The sequence below is a fragment of the Adiantum capillus-veneris genome, chromosome 26 (assembly GCF_014529385.1).
Source record: "Adiantum capillus-veneris isolate H3 chromosome 26, ASM1452938v2, whole genome shotgun sequence".
NCBI classification, from domain to species: Eukaryota; Viridiplantae; Streptophyta; class Polypodiopsida; order Polypodiales; family Pteridaceae; genus Adiantum; species Adiantum capillus-veneris.
Genome location: NC_140956.1, coordinates 117,853,083 through 117,869,765, shown reverse-complemented (window position 1 = coordinate 117,869,765; position 16,683 = coordinate 117,853,083). Strand labels below are relative to the sequence as shown.

At 41.6% G+C, this 16,683-nt stretch overlaps 1 protein-coding gene across 4 annotated transcripts in view; it reads right to left on the bottom strand.

Annotated features, from left to right (window-relative positions):
• Window positions 1-6,130: 6,130 nt before the first annotated feature.
• Window positions 6,131-16,683, bottom strand: part of LOC147424052 (pentatricopeptide repeat-containing protein At2g33680-like) — a 42,768-nt gene continuing 32,215 nt past the window's right edge. Inside the window, exon 4 of one of the 4 annotated variants that reach the window (XM_086501574.1) lies at window positions 6,131-6,315. The gene's annotated coding sequence lies outside the window, so the exon portion shown is untranslated. Of the gene's footprint in view, window positions 6,316-6,582; window positions 6,786-9,960; window positions 10,667-10,731; window positions 11,637-16,683 lie in introns of those variants that run through there. The other 3 variants (XM_086501575.1, XM_086501573.1, XM_086501572.1) reach the window with 3 other exon arrangements.

Sequence of the window (16,683 nt, the reverse complement as noted above, 5' to 3'; positions counted from 1 at the left end):
ACTTTCAATCACCTTCATGTGGTTTGAAAACTTCCAAGTGCTTACATAGGTGCTCACCTAAGGACTTGGCAGATTGCAAGTGGTTATTAAAATACTTTAAAGTGGTGACACTATTTTAGCACTTTGCAAAGTACAAGCTTCCACTTGAAGGGGGTTGAAAGCAGTATTTTAGGTACTTTAAATCACTATGAGTATTTTAACTTCTTTGCAAAGTACTTGAAGGGGGATTAAACCACTTTTTGATTGTTTTCTCAGTTCTCAAAGGTTTTTTACAGTTTGACAATGGTTTTGACAGCTTGAAAGTGGTGAATAGTGGTCACTATACTACTTGACAATGGTTTTTTATAGTTTGATTGTGGTTGTGACAGCTTGACAATGGTGAAAATTGGTCAATATACTACTTGGAAGTAGTTTTTTACAGCTTGACAGTGGTGAACACGGGTCGATATACTACTTGAAAGTGGTTTTTTACAGTTTGACAGTTGTTATAGTTTGACAAAGTATTTGTGCATAGTTCATAATACCTGAGGTTGATCCAGTAAATGCAATGGATGCCTAAGAACAACCTTTTTGTCGATACGTTTTTGGCATATGTCCTTCTTGTTCAGAGAGATTCGGGTCTCTATTCTCCGTAAACCAAACACAAGCTCCTTAATGTCCTCTGTGATGTTTGTAGAACGATGAGCTTGCCATTGACATGCTAAGACTGGAAAAGGACTGTTCTCATCCTCTAAATGGACTCGTACATTTGCAAGACCGATGTTTCTTCTATGTATGCCCAACAACTTTGCAAGTGCTCTATCCGTAAAAGGGACGTGTATCTACTTCATCCCTTGAATTAAGGCATGCCATGATTGGTGCCCTCTTGAAAAGAATTTCCGTGGTTGAGTGCGGGACCTTGACTTCTGACAAGGTGTTGCGAATGTCGAAAAGCACTTCTCTCTGTATAGAATGTGCCAAGTTCTACATGTTGTAAAATACTGGTTTCTAGAGTAACTATTCAAAAGTCTCTCCTTGGAGTTTGGTTGTCGATCCTTGTATCTTCTCTTGCCAACACCTTGACATGGCATGAAGAATCTTCCTTTTTTGCTTCTCACCGAGCTGAACATCCTTCCACGTTTTAGCACAGAGAGTCTGATGCCTTTCCCTCTCTCTTTGTTCCCTTTTCTTTGCCACCGAGTAATCGCATAAGCAGCCTGTGAACTACTCGGGAAACTCTGCTTGACTGTGTACTGGTGGGCACTGAGCCGGATCAAGAAAACCCGAAGAAAAAGAGCTCAACGCATGAACATACATCAGGAAGATTCTAGGCATCAACAAGACCAAACATGTCACAGACACTCACACACCCCTAACTGGCGAGAAGGCTTCATCCTATTTGTAGAGAGAGAGAGAGAGAGAGAGAGAGAGAGAGATGGAGAACTAAGCACACAGTAGAGAACCACGCACAAAGGAAAGAAAGGGAATGCGCCACAGAAACACCACACAGAGAAGGAGAGAAAGGTATTCTGCTCTATGCAAAAACCACGAGCTGAGAATACCCTAAACCTATAGCTTTGTGTAGAACCCGCACGCAGAGAAGGAGACAAAGGGGGTGCTCGTACGTCCAACACGTCCAAGAACTATAGGGGTGGTAAAAAATGCATACCCCTCTTTTTTTAAAAATCCCCCCATCTTCATTACTCATCATTGAGTTTCCTCCCCCAAAAATCAAATGTAGACTCAAAAGTTCCCAAAAACTACTTTAAAAAGGAGTGTCCAAGACAACCCTTTTTGGACCACCTATACATTCTTTCACCCACTCACACTTACATGCTTGAACCTATCCCCTTGTTGATGATACGCACTATCACAGCCATTCGGGTTAACTCCCATTCCCTTCAATGCAAGACAGGGCGTTGGGGCAATGGAAAGAGTCAAATCGATTGTGCACATTATGCTCACTGCAAGTTCGAGAGTCTGCGTACCACATAGTATTAGAATAATCAGCTTTTCGTCACATCCAAACTTGCTTCTCTCACATTTTCAGCGATGACTTAGACCTACACACTTTACTCTCCCAGCAACAGTGTGGGCTCTCCATTGTGACTCTCATCACCAGAATTTTGGAGCATCGATAGTAACTCATCAGCCATACACATACTACATCCCATGTAGCTTTGGTCCCATAGGTCATATTTGACCTCCACGGACGATAATAAAATCTCTCTCTCTCTCTCTCTCTCTCTCTCTCTCTCTCTCTCTCTCTCTCTCTCTCTCTCTCTCTCTCTCTCTCTCTCTCTCTCTCTCTCTCTCTCTCTCTCTCTCTCTCTCTCTCTCTCTCACACACACACACACACACACACAAGAATTCCCTCCCTTACTCGAGCGCCAGTGAGGTCGCTAGTGGGGGTGGAGGGTGCTTCAAGTTATTAAAAAAAGCGGGGGCCCTTGCGGACCTGTGTGGGAACGTGCTACTAAGGGCACCAGCTGCCACATCATCATTGTGAGAACACATGACAGAGGCAAGCGCAGTGCCACAGTCCAGTGACATCGCTGCCCATGGCCAAACTATGTCGTCATCGCGTGCACGCATGCGGGAAAGGGGGAGGAGCCATGGGGACTCTCCTCTCTCCCCCTTGGTACACTATCGTAATGGCCACTCATACTATATATACCCAACTCACTTGGACCGTTCCCCCGCGTATGGGATTTTGGCCTACCACATGGCACTACGAGGGGGCTCCCCTTGTGAGCGGAAAAAAACTCTGCATAAAGCTTTACAAAAGACCAACCTTTTCCCCCAACTTTGAAGAGCCTCCATCTCTTGCTCCCATATCCGATGGCTACCGCGTAAAGCCCAGGTGAAACCTACCATTGCCCACTATAAACAACAAGAACCTTGCTGCATTTCAACCTTTCCAAAGCCACAAACAGAGGACCCAAAAAAGGGAGAAAACCATCCAATACAGCCCACCTTCAACTGCTCCCAAACTCGACCGGGTGTATCTTGGTGCTCATGTCTCCAATTCACAAGCGGTAACCTCCAGTGAGCTCCCCCCAATAAAAAACTATCTCTAGTAACTTTCAAAAACTCAAAAAGACGAATGGTGGCATGCCTATCAAGGCAGTCAAACTGGCACAAACCTAGCCCCCTCCAAAAATTTGGTTGACCATGTCTTAGGCATCTAGAGCTTGATTGGAAATCTGAGAAGACCGACATGCTCCATAAATTGAGCATCTTGGACCAATCCATTCACCTTACTTTGATCACCCATTTGCACCTGTCCATTGCGTTGTTGAATTGCAATAACGTCCACCTTGTAGCTTTGTTTGAGGGGCGTCTGGACCAACTTGGAGAGCACTTTGAAGACCACATCTTGCCACATATCTCCAACTCTTGGGACACCTTGATCTCCCAACCTACTTAACCCTTCATGGAGCCTTTTTGGCCTTAAAACCACCATAGATATACATTTCCGCAATCACTTGCCTGCTAAGGATCTTCATACCTGCTCTAGCACTCTAGCATGCATCTACGAACATACATGCCCTTGCCTATGCCCACTCCTAAGCTTGACCATCTTTGGCTGCACCCCCTTGTTGAACATTTATGTTCAACCAAAAGTCCATTTATTGAACTCAAAAATTGCAAAACTAAGCAAACACTAAGTAAACCAAAAAAACGGCTACCATATGTACAAGGTCTTATTCTTGCTTCACAGTGTTCCTTTTCAAGCAGGTTTCCCAACCCCCCGCATCACCAACTAGATCAAATACCTGACAAATTAGTGCACCCATTCACTTGCAAAATAGCTTCGAATAGTGTTGCACCCAAGCACACAACCAACCATGCATATAAGCTACCCATAGCATACCTTCATCACTACGAGCATCCATTGGCACATTTCTTGCTTCAAACCACAAGCATCTCTTTGTGCATCATCATATTCACCACACAGACCTAACCCTCCCTCCCAACCATGAGTACTCCTCCAAAGACTCCTGTAACTGACATGCATCCCACTGCCCAATTGCACTCACAAGCATACTCTTCAACCACAACGCACATACCTCCTTTGAAATCTTGGATGAGGCCACACCCCGGGATTCTCCTTCAAAATCTTGGATGAGGCCACACCGTGGGATTCTCCTTCGTAATCTTGGATGAGGCCCCACCCAGGGATTCTCCTTCATGCATCATCAAGCATGATTGATACACTAAAAGCTCCTCCATCTTTGGCTCCATGATTACCTCCATACAAATAGGATCCTCAATCCCAGCATCATCAAGCCCTTTCCCATCACCCAGCTCATAGGGACCAACCAACACCTCTTGCATGCTGACTTCAGTTTCTTGCTCTTTAAGCACCTATCTTGCTACCACATCCTCATCCAAAGAAGAAACAAATCCATCCCCTACTGCATCGTCTTGGAGCATAGCATTGGTAGAATCTCCCTTCTCGTAGGAGATGTATACTCAATTTTCCCCACTTCATCATTGTTCGTCTCCACCAAACCTAAACATGGGCCCACTTTGCCATATCCACAAGGTATATTGGAAACAACCATTTATTTCACCTAGGGTTTTCTCATAGGCGAAGCTATTCTTTCCCTCTTGGAAGAGCTTTGTACATGCTACACAACTGTAGCACACTCCACAACGACCATCACAAGCATAGTCATCAACATTGTGCCACATAGCACCCTCACTTGCATATACTCACTTACAAGCTCATACAATTTCCCCTACTCTTCATTCACATTGCCGACCATCATATTATCAGACACACAACAAGGTAGCTTCACTGTTACCAACACAGGTTTATCAAAATCTATTTGCTCTCCATAAGATTTGGACTCATCTTCCCAGCTATCCTCTTTGCTCATTTCCCAAAATCTTGAGCTCATACCTTCTTCATCATCACCATATGCTGACTCCGTATCTGCATCTTTGTCCTCTTGCTACTCCACAAAAGCTTGAACACTATCTTATCTTTGCACATCCTTTCCATCTACTTCCAAGCCCTTGGCATCTGAAACTTGGCTACACTCTTCTGTTACCTCTACATGCATAAACCTCGTGGGAACATGTTCCTCTACTTCCTCACATTTCTTTCAAGGCTTTGTCTGCTAGCCCTTCCACACACAAGTTCTTCTCCATGGAATTCTCATCCTTGTTAATAAGCTTTTCCACCATCAATATGGGTACACCACAAATAGGAAATTTCAAAGGAGCATAATTGACAACTGGTCTTCAACCCAAGTTGATGGGCAACAGGTAATGGCTCTATTGTGAGCTGGGAGAAGATGCGGCGAGTGGCTTTCTATGAAGAGGTGAGCAATGGCTCTATTGTTATGAGCTAGGAGAACGCATGCATGGCTGAGGGCTTAACCCTCCCTACCAAGTGCTACCTTGCGCTTGAACAGGAGGACGGGAGTTACTATAGAGGGGCTTGGGATTGCTCGCAAACAAAAAAACTAGAGAGAGAGAGAGACAGAGAGAGAGAGAGAGAGAGAGAGAGAGATGGATTCTATTATCATCCTTGAAGGTCAAATATGACCTATGGGACCAAAGATACATATGATGTGCTTTGTATGGGGCTAATAAGTGATTCTCAATGCTTTAAGAGCGTGGTGATGAGAATCACATGGATGAGAGCCCACACTCTGGCTAGGAGAGAAAATTGTGTAGATTTAAGTCATGGCTAAAAGCGAGAGGGAAGCAAGTTTAGATGTGAGCAAACATTGAGCACTCCAATAGTGTGTGGTACTTATACTTTCAAACTTGCAGTGAGCACCATGTTCATAGTTGATGTGACCCTTTTCCATGTTTATGTCTTGCATCGAGGGGAGTGGGAGCTAAGCTGAATGGCTAAGATAGTGTATATCATCGACAAGGGGATAGGCTCAAGCATATAAAGGCGAGTACGGTTTCATCATTTCTAGCAAAGAACACGGTTTTGTAGTTGGGGGCAATATGGGTGGTCTAATGTATGAAGCGTCACCCATTGGATTCCTACGAAGCCAAAATACATTGGCGGGTGTGTGTGTGTGTGTATGTGTGTGTTGCTATATTAAACTTAATACATATACACAAAAGAAAATAACGTTCGAAAGACAACTAGATTTAGATAATTGGACAATGATCAGTACAAACACTTGACTTGGTATTAGATTCATTTTTGTACAACATAGTAAGAATGAAGCATCATTCCAATAATTCTATACAAAAAAATGGAGTTGTGGAGGTTATTTAGGTAAGAAACAGTAGGGATCTTCAAAGTCAGATAGCAGCTAAGCCAAAACGCTTTTAACTAAAGATATCATTCTCACCTGCATCCATATAAACAAGACGACAATTTTGTTAGCTTTGAATACGTATTACAAGTGTCAAAGAACCTATCAGTTGTTATCCTTGTCCTACTTTCATTATTAAAAAAAACTTAAACTACTATCTAGAAAGTTTTAATTTGTACATATATTTAGAGTATATAATGTGAAGCATAAGAAGGCGATCACCCCTGCTAATCCAAGTGTCTATGCTTGTCTTAAGTAAGTCTTGTTTACAAAGTATGAAGAAATCTTTAAGCAAATTTTCCTTATGCGAGTTTTGAAGAATCTTCATTACATTGTATTCTCTTACAGGCCTCTTCAAAAGCTATGCCAGATGTATAAATCCATCCAAGGGAACTAGAGTGCTAATCTATTTCTAGAAGCATCCCAGTGAGGCAACTTCAATAGAAGAATCCCCCTCTTTTTTCAACCGGACTATACTCAATGAATCTTCCAAGACTAGTTTCCAGCTGAAACCCAAAAAAAAAAAAAGTTTCTTTAGACCAACATTCAAACAATCATAACTCTTTATTTTATTACTGGTATTCCATCTTATGCATATGACTAGTTTTATTTACACTTAGCCTCTATTTAATACTAGAACATGAGTAAAAACAGTTAATATTTACAACTTTATCGATAATTTCAACATGTTTACTTAATTAAAACAAGGTATCATCTTTTTCAATATTGGCACAGTTTCTCGGGTATTACACCAGTAGAGCAGGACATACTTAAGGTAAAACAACTATATTTTCTAGAATCAAGGGGACACAATCTCAACTATGGGAGCCAATTTATGTTTTATGAATGTCAAAATTATGCCAGTTAGTGCTACTTTTATTGTGAACAAGAGATGCTGAGCATTAACCACCATCAATTTTGTTTGTGTATTTTATACACACACACACACACACACACACACACACATATATATATATATATATATATATATATATATACCGGTTTCAAAATCATAAGAGTCCAGTATGGTTAACACAACAATCCAATACTCTTACCAAGGCTAAGATTGACAAGCCAACCCTTTATCGTAGCCATTTGTGATATGCATGCCATTATTGCAACTACAAGTGATAAGTCTGGGAAAAGATAGACAAGAGTGTTCCCACAGCAAGTCTAAAACCCAAAAGAATCGTTTAAGCACAACAACAAGTTATTATAATCATCTGCAAAGGAAAAAGTCGGTTTAAAAAATTAATCTGAGAGGCTATATTCTCTACAATTTCCATATCCAAATTTACAAAACAGGATGTAAGCACCGTGAGTATGCAAAACAATAGGCAGACCACGCGACCCTCTCTCACATTTATCAAATGCAATATTGCAAGGCTAAGTGAGGGAGAAAAATGTCCCTCACCAGTTATATAGTAGCACCTGCAAAGTGGAAGCCAATTGGGTGCCACCATCCACATCATCAATTGTTGCCCAAACCCAAGAAAAATATGCATAGTAAGAATCCAAAAGGGTATAGATATTGAGGTAAGCCTTGAATGTAAACCAGTGGCCTCAAAGGAGCATAGCTGGACCTACATCAGTTCAGCACATGGAGAAAAGGAGAAAGAAATAACAAAGAACAAGGGCAATACTAAATCAATTTAGTACCCCATTATGAATGTGATAGGTGGTATAGAGAGTTCCCACCAAATATCTACCAAGGTTAGCTCCCACACAAAAAGTGGGTGGTAGCATAGGGGGAGAAGGAGAAAGAAATAACAAAGAACAAGGGTAGTAGTAAATCAGTTTAGTACCCCATTATGAATGTGATAGATGGTATAGATAGTTCCCACCAAATCAACAAAGAGAAAGTTAAATATCTACCAAGGTTAGTTTCCACTGAAAAAGTGGGTAGTATCAAAGATAGACCTAAGAGGGGAGAGAGAAGGGAGCAAGAGGGGAAAACATTACGTTAAGGGGAAAAAAACATGAGAATTATTTAGGTATAATCCATTTGAGGAAATTTCAAGGAAAATCAGTGACAAAAGGGTGTGTGTGTGTGTGTGTGTGTGTATGCGCGCGCGTGTGCGTGTACACGCACCCACCCAATCCCAAGCACCATACTCAATGAGTCAGCTTTAGGTCCATTGAGTATGGGCCTACTGCCTCATCAATTTGATGAGATTAGTGTGATTCAATTTAAGTCCAGGCCAATTATTGTGTGAAATGGCATTTAATAGCTCATATCTTTTACAACCATTGAGGCAAAATTTATTAACAAGGCAGTCGATTTCTTCCCATGCAATAAAACTGTTAGATGAAGAGTAAAGGATCATGTAGAGTAATCTCAGATAAGTATTAATGGTGTCTTTATCCATCCTATTACTTTTCTGTTTAACAAACAGAGTAGGGATGATTTAAAATTCTCTTTTCCATACAAATCATAAGTCAAAATTTCCATTATAGGGGCTATGCAAGGGAATAGAAAAGTTTAAAAACTGTATAGAGATAGAAAAGAATTCAGAGGGAGTATCAAACCCAGACCCAAGCATGGGCTCTATTTTTAAACAGTTAGGGTAGATTGAAAAAAATTCCATTTTGAAAGGATCTATTATTGATGCTAAGGGGATCATCCATGTATTTGTAAGTATGTGAAAAGAGAGCAAGCTTGTGAAATGTTTGTTTGTCTGCCATGGCATTTAAAAACCATTTGTATTCAAAATAGGCAAGATCTACATTGCACATTTTAGGTGAGCACAAAAAACCCATCGGCATGCCTAGACATTGTTTAAAACATTGTCCATCAAATTGTACGAAACAATTTTCAAGTACCCATGAAATGATACTACAAAGGTCGTGTTCATCGGAGTGTGAAGATCAAGACAAGCGATAATGTCTTTTGTAATATTTGTGTAAATACCATTGGAGGCATCAAAAATCCATCTAAACTTATGTTTGTAAGGTTAATAGGTTGGAAATAAAACCAAAAGTTTATTCAAATCTATGAAATAGCGAATATTATTGTAATGGTCTAAGATAATGGTGAAGATAGCACTAGAAGATAAGTAGAGGGGATTAAATTCAACCCAGTGAATCAAATGTGGGCAGCAATCCAAGCTAATTTTTAACATAAAATTCTAGGACTATTAGAAGCTCTATCAAGTCCCACAATAAACCAGCTTTATGAAAGCATTTGTAGATATCTACCAATATATAGGGTAATTTAAGAGTTCATAGTGGATAGTAATTTAGGTGAGAGTAGAGCAGTTTTTTGTAAAAAGAAATCTTTTACCAGATTGGTTGTCCTATTGGAATGTCATCTCTAGTCAGAGAGTTTTGACCAAATCATTCAAACATCCAAGGCTAAAAGGAAAAGATGTGGATTTTTTGGAAACATTGGGATGTGATTCAATCCTTTAGCAACCATTTTCCAAATTTTGGGATTGTCTAAGATCTTAAGGTCACAAGTACAAACATGTTTGCCTAGATCATCGAAGTCTTTACAGAACATATCATATTGTGCACAAAAGCATTCAAGAACAATATTATTTAGTAAAAAGTTCGTGGTGTAAATAAGATTTTTGATGGGATGATGATAAGTGCATCCAATCATGACATTGTTTAGCATATCATGATGACCAAAGAGAACATCAAAACATTCACAAAAATAGATTTAGGCAAAAACCAATCCAAGATGTTCATTGTGGTAGAGACAATGTACATAAACCTAATTATTCATATGCGCCTTCTTGGAAATTGTATTTCTGCCACACGGCCAAAAAGTACCTACACATCAGTTTAAATTACATATCAAGGAGGTGTTGAATAGGGGCATTCCTCCCTCTCCCTCTAGTAAAGCTTTGAATCTTTCCTCTATTATGGCTAGTAGAGGACCCAAGAGTTAGAAAAGAAGTAAACAAGCTATTGGGTGTCGTAAGAGAATTTGGCCTTTTAAGAGAGGGAATGCTATCTTCTTCAAGGCATGGCTTAAGCAAAGCTATGGCAATTTTGACCTCTTTATAATTGGCATAGGTAATAAGATAAGTACCAGGTTCATCATATTTTAATTCTTTGATAATATCGAGCATCATGCCTCTAAAATCATTAAATGCAATCTAGGCAATCACAAGAGATCTTGCATGTCCACCAAGCCAAGAGAAAAATAGAGAAAAGTGAAAATTCATCGGTTTTTCAAGGAAGAGATGCTCAAGATGGTTTAGAATGTGCTAGATAGCATGTTCAAACCACATAATACTTGACTCACAAAATGCCTTAGGGTCAAGAAATTTGCTAGAACACTTTAAATAAGGCCTGTAAACATTCCAAATAGATTCTCTGTAGAAGTCAGGATTAGTTTTGGCAAACTCCATGATCCCTTTTGCGCATATATAGAGACCTGCATTTGAAGCACATTTAGCTTGATCAATGAAATTGAGGTTGGAGGGGGATTTAATGAGTTCCCCTTATCCAAAAATTGTCCACCCTTCAAAATTTTAAAGCAACAGTGGATGCAGGCAGCTTAGCAAGGTAAACCCAGGTTCCACTAAGTATGGGAGGCAGAAAAGGTTTTATTAGTAGAATCCAAAGTTGATGGTCGACACCAAATGACTCGACTTCAAATTGTCTGACTGGGAAGAAAGGGAACACTTTAGAAACCTTATGGACCGTCTCGAGAAGAGTAGAATCACTGAGAGTTGTTTTGGAGTTCTTTGACAGCTTCCAAAGTAGCTTTATCTCTATAAAAGAGGCAACTTGATTGTGGGACAATGGGTGTGGCTAGCGTACTGACAAAAGCTAGATCAAGACCACAAAGCTCTTTCAAAAAGTTGGCAAGTTTAGCACCAAAAGAGGAAAAATGGGCCAATTCTTGATTATATTGTTGAGCCAAAATAGGGAGTTGGGAGATAAACTCAGAGATCATTGCACAGCCATCCTCAGGTTGTTTGTCTAGAGCAGCAAGGATCTTGACCCAATCATTGAAAGAAAGCTTACGCAAAATAGAGGATTTCTTTTCTGCTAATAATGAAGTCTCATAAATAATTTGTGAAGCTTCCAAGTTGTTAATACACCAAAGAACATTAGAGCTAGCAACAAAAAGAGGTTCAGAAGCAAGTTCAAGCCCTTGGGAAAGGGCCAAGGCCTGTATCAATTTTTTTTTAGGGATAAGTTGTAAAGAGGTAGCTAGTGGAATGAGTGAACTTTTTGTTTTTGGATTTTCTATCCAAAAAAGGCCTAGTTCTAGGGGTAGGGGTTTTATGTGTGAGGTGTTTTTTTAAATATTGTAGGATATTTTCCATGATTTTTGCATGTTTCTTAGGGTCGTGGATAACCCTCATACAAGCAGTCCGTTTAAAAGTAATATGTTCCTGAAAAGAAACAAGAAGTAAATGGATCAAACATGGTAAGTGAATTTGGGTTAACTTTCAACCTAAAATTAACAGAGCCAAAAGACTACAACAACCGTGAGCAAGAACCCAATCTATAGTCAAAGAAAGACTACCTAACACCTGCCAACCTAAAAAGGAATCAGGTCAATCAAGGCCTATAGACTCTGTGTGTGTGTGTGTGTGTGTGTGTGTGTGTGTGTGTGTGTGTGTGTGTGTGTGTGTGTGTGTGTGTGTGTGTGTGTGTGTGTGGTACTCTAGTATGTATGGAAGGTTTGTTGCCTTCACATTCTTAATGTTGCACTTTGGTGTATATATATGACACTCTGGTATGTATGTAGATTTGTAACCTTCACATTCTTAGTGTTGCGCCATTTACTAACATTGAGATTTTTGTGGGGATATAGATAGATTTGGTCCTTACTTTAGAGAGCTAGTGGGGTGATTGAGGAGGGTCCTCTAGGGCAACAGGGCAGTGCAAACAAGATTTTCCAAGGAGTTGGTTCATAACACATGATCTTTTCTTGTTCTCAACAAGGGGACTACACTGACATTATGCTCTACGAGGGTGTTTATATTATACTGACATCGCGCTTGAGAGGACTTAATGGTCACCCCGATGTGATTGATCTAACAATGTGATTATGCTTGGAAAGCTTTCCATTAACAAGAATTCTAGAAGCAGATCCCTGACTCAACATGAAAATACATGTGCTCATCCTAAGGCTAGATATGGAAAAAATATAATGTCTTGCTTAAATCTAATTGCCTCTTCTCTCTCTCTCTCTCTCTCTCTCTCTCTCTCTCTCTCTCTCTCTCCATGGAGAGAGAGAGAGAGAGAGAGAGAGAGAGAGCGCATGGGAGAGGGATCTTTCTAGAGAGAGGGATGCAGGGAGATACAATCAGGAAGGGTGTAGAAGAGGGATGTAGATAGACAAGGCGATGGTGAGAGGAAAGAGAGAGAGTGGACATGTTTAGAGTGTAGGATAATTATAGAAACAGAGGGATAGAGAATGAAACTTAGAGAGAGAGAGAGAGAGAGAGATAGATTTTATTATCGTCCTCGGAGGCCAAATATGACCTATGGGACCAAAGCTACATGTGATGCAGTATGTGTATGGCTGATGAGTGACTCTCGATGCTCCAAAATTGTGGTGATGAGAGTCGCAATGGAAAGACCACACTGTGGCTGGGAGAGGAAAGTGTGTAGGTCTAAGTCATGGCTGAAAATGTGAGAGAAGAAAGTTCGGATGTGACCAAAAGCTGAGCACTCTAGTAGTGTGTGGTATTGAGACTCTCGAACTTGCAATGAGCATAATGTGCACAGTCAATTTGACTCTACTCCATTTTCCCAACGCCTTGTCTCGCATTGAAGGAAATGGGAGCTAAGCCGAATGGCTGCGATAGTGCGTATCGCCAACAAGGGGATAGGCAAAAGCATTTAAGTGTGAGTACGTTTTCCTCTTTCAACGAAGGACATGGTTTTGTAGTTGGGGGCAATATGGGTGGTGTAATGTATGAAGCATGACCCACCGGATTTCTCCCAAGCCGTAATACATTGGCGTTGTACAAAAGCTTCATTCACTTGGGAGTCAATTGAAGCATCATGTAGCAAGTGTAATGCATCCCATCTCCCAAACCATTTCTTTATGTCTCGCATCCATCCCGTGCTCAAGATCTTGCTTTTATGCGTCTTTTGAACTTTTTTGCTTGCTTCCCATGCAATTGTAGGAAGTCGATGTGAGGGGTTTTGATGCATCTTTATTATGTACTAGACAACCCTTTCCATGCTCATAACCTCAATTGGAAGAGATCCTGACTCAAGAAGTAGGAGCGTATATGGTGTTTGTCTTAACTTGGAGAAAGTTTGTAAGAAAACGCTTTTGGACATTCTCAAACTCTTTCCAAGTAGACTTTGAGATACTCCTGCCCCACACTTCAACTCCATAAAGAAGAACCGGTGTCACCAATGTATAAAAAAGAGAGAGAGAGAGAGAGAGAGAGAGAGAGAGAGATTGAATTATCGTCCACGGAGGTCAAATATGACCCATGGGACCAAAAACAAAACATTACAACCACTTCTTCTAAGTGAGGGCAATCGATACATATCACTAGGGACTAAGGGTCCATCAAAAGAAAAAGCAAAGCCTAATGGGGGTCCTATAGGGCAGGGGCCGGTTTAGGAGTTCGAAATTCCTGGATGATAGCCTTCCCTCCGCGGTATACTGCCCACTTGCCTTTGGCTCGTGCTTCACACACTTTTTTTACTTGTGTCGGGGTGAGTTCTTCGGCGATCCAAAACCCAATGTCTTTAAGGAGACGCGATTGTTGGAGTAGTCGGAGCCGTTCCTCCTTGTCTTTGAACTCAAGAATGGCATGTCCACTAGGTGTGCACTTGGTGTTGAACTTGTTGACGATACATTCTACCGGATCGTAGTCGACATGGACCGGTTTAAGAGTCTCATTAATGAGGAGGTCGATTAATTTGCAGAAGTCTTGTTTGCACTCGTCCCATGCTTGGGGCAGCCCTCCAATGCGACGCTTGAGGGCATTCTCTTCTTGAAGCTCACGTTCCCGCAGTTCTATCTTCACACAAGTTTCCACTTTGACGAGTGTGATCGTGTGAAGTGACTTTTTCTTCGACTTTCTTCACCTTGTCTATTGTGAGGCCGAGCATGGAATCAAATCGTGCCTCGAGCGTGCTAAGACACGCTTTGAGGTCGCGGTTTTCTTCCATGACCATGTCGAGGACAGCTTGCAATTGTCCAATGCGATCTGTCTTGCTCAGGGCTGCTAGGACAGCGGCAAGCTGGCCCTTGCTCTCCCCAGTGTTTTTGGGATGTTGGTCGCCATCTTCTCACTTGTTGAAGGTGACTTTGGTGAGAACATTCTCTCCAGATGCCCAAAATCAATGCTCAAATGCTCACTGTGGCAAGAACCAGAGCAAAAACAAATGCTCAAATACTCACTGTCTCAGGACCAGAGCAAAATCAAATGCTATTTGCTCACTGTCGCAAAAATCAAATGCAATCTCAAATGCTCAAAATCAAACTCAAATGCTCCAGGAAACCAGAGCGTTTGATTTTTTAGGTCTGCAGGTTGAAAATGCTCCTTCTTGAGGCAGGTCGAAACCAAATGATCAAGTCGTTTCTTGAGGTCATCAGGTCAAAACTCGCACTTGTGAATCAAAGAGGAGTGCAGGGCTTCTTGAGGCAGCCCGAACCTGCTGTGAATCGAAGAGGAGAACGGGGCTGCTTGAGGTTGGCAGGCCGAAACTGTCTATGAGTCGAAGAGGAGAACAAGGCTGGCTGAGGTCGGCAGGCCAAAACTGGCTATGAATCAGGGCGAAGCTTAGCGCTAACTTCATGAGTGAGACGTGCTCAACGTACAATATGTCATGCCTAGAAAAAGGGATCACATAAAGATGCTGACGAAAATACAGGAAATGATCACGAATGAAACACTCGAACAATGCGTGCGTATCAATCATGCGAACACATAATACTTCCTGTAAGGGTTCTTTGGACCTAGGCTCGAGAGCCAAGATTGGTTCTTCTTGAAGGGGTTCTTTGGACCTAGGCTCGAGAGCCAAGATCGGTTCTTCGTGACTGATCGAATCTGCAATGAGGTTAGCTTCACTAGAGAAAGTATCAACTAACACATCATCCTTGTGAACAATCACATCATCTTCATGCAACTCATCATGCTTGAGAGAAATCACATCTTGATCATGCAAATCATCATGCTTGTCATTGTCATTCAACTCTTCATGCTTATCATTGTCATTCAAATCATCATTATGCAAATCATTGGCATTCAAATCATCATGCAAATATTGTGTGTCATGCTTTGGAGAAGAAGAGACTTAGAGAGTCTTCTGTTCCTGATTCTCTTGCATCTGTGCCTGAACTTGAGAAAAGAGTCGCAAGAACTCTTTCATGTGTCAGTCGCTCTGTTCTTGTCTTGCTTTGGCTTCGCGATGTATGGCTACCACTCTTTCTTCGCGTTCACGCTCTATTTCTGAGAGTCTTGCTTCGCGTTCTAACTTCCTGTCCATAAACATCTGGTCCAAAGCCTCCATAGGAGTTAGTGCAATCCTTGATGTAGATGGGGAAGAGGGAGGGTCGGAAAAACCTCCTGGTGGGGAAAATTCTTCTTCGCCTCTCTCATGCTCATCACCTCCAAGCGAAGTATCCATTCCGCTTCGAGTGATGACCATCTACTGAAGTCGTGGGTTCTTGTGGTCTTGGGTTCTTAAGTTTGTGAGTAACTTGGGTTCTTGAAAGTCTTGGATTCTTGGGTTCTTGAGGGTCTTGAGGTTCTTGAGGTTTTCTTTCGCTTGCAAACCGTGTTTGAGAAGGATCTTCTCTTCACCTGAGGTCTTCTCTTTTCCGCAGGCGCACCCCTTGGCGGCCTTGCGCTCACACTAAGGTTGCTTTTTCCCACCTCAGTCGATTGGCCGGCCGCTAAGTGCACGGTCCGCTCTCAATGAGTGAAAAGAGGCACAAAGGGAGACTGGACAAGCCCTTCTTTCTTGGGATTCCTGTCACTATTCAAAACCACGATTAGGAATCAACACGCCCAAGCGAACTTGGGTTCGTGCGACCTCAACAAGCAAAAAAATATTACGTGGTTCTCGTGGTTCTTTCCTTGAGTGATACAGAACACTGCCAAAGCTCTGATACCAATGGTAGGTGCAGCAGAATGAATGTTTGCGCTTTGCTCAAGATGAGTGCTCCGAACTGTGGTCAAGGTTCCTTTTGTTCTTATGGAAGGGAGCTTCCGTTCTTAATGAGAGAGTGCTATGATCACAAACAAAGTGAATGGACACTGTGCGTGCAAGTGTATGAGACTGAGAGATAGAGAGAGAAGAGAGATACGACCACAGAGACGTTGTAAAACCCTCCTCCGAAGGCCCCACTCTCGTCGGCGAGAGTGGTCTACTTATGATTGCACAATCTGGTACAAACTGAATGCATGTGACCGATGCAAGTCTAGGCTATGTCGGCGATGACGACAAGGATGGCAA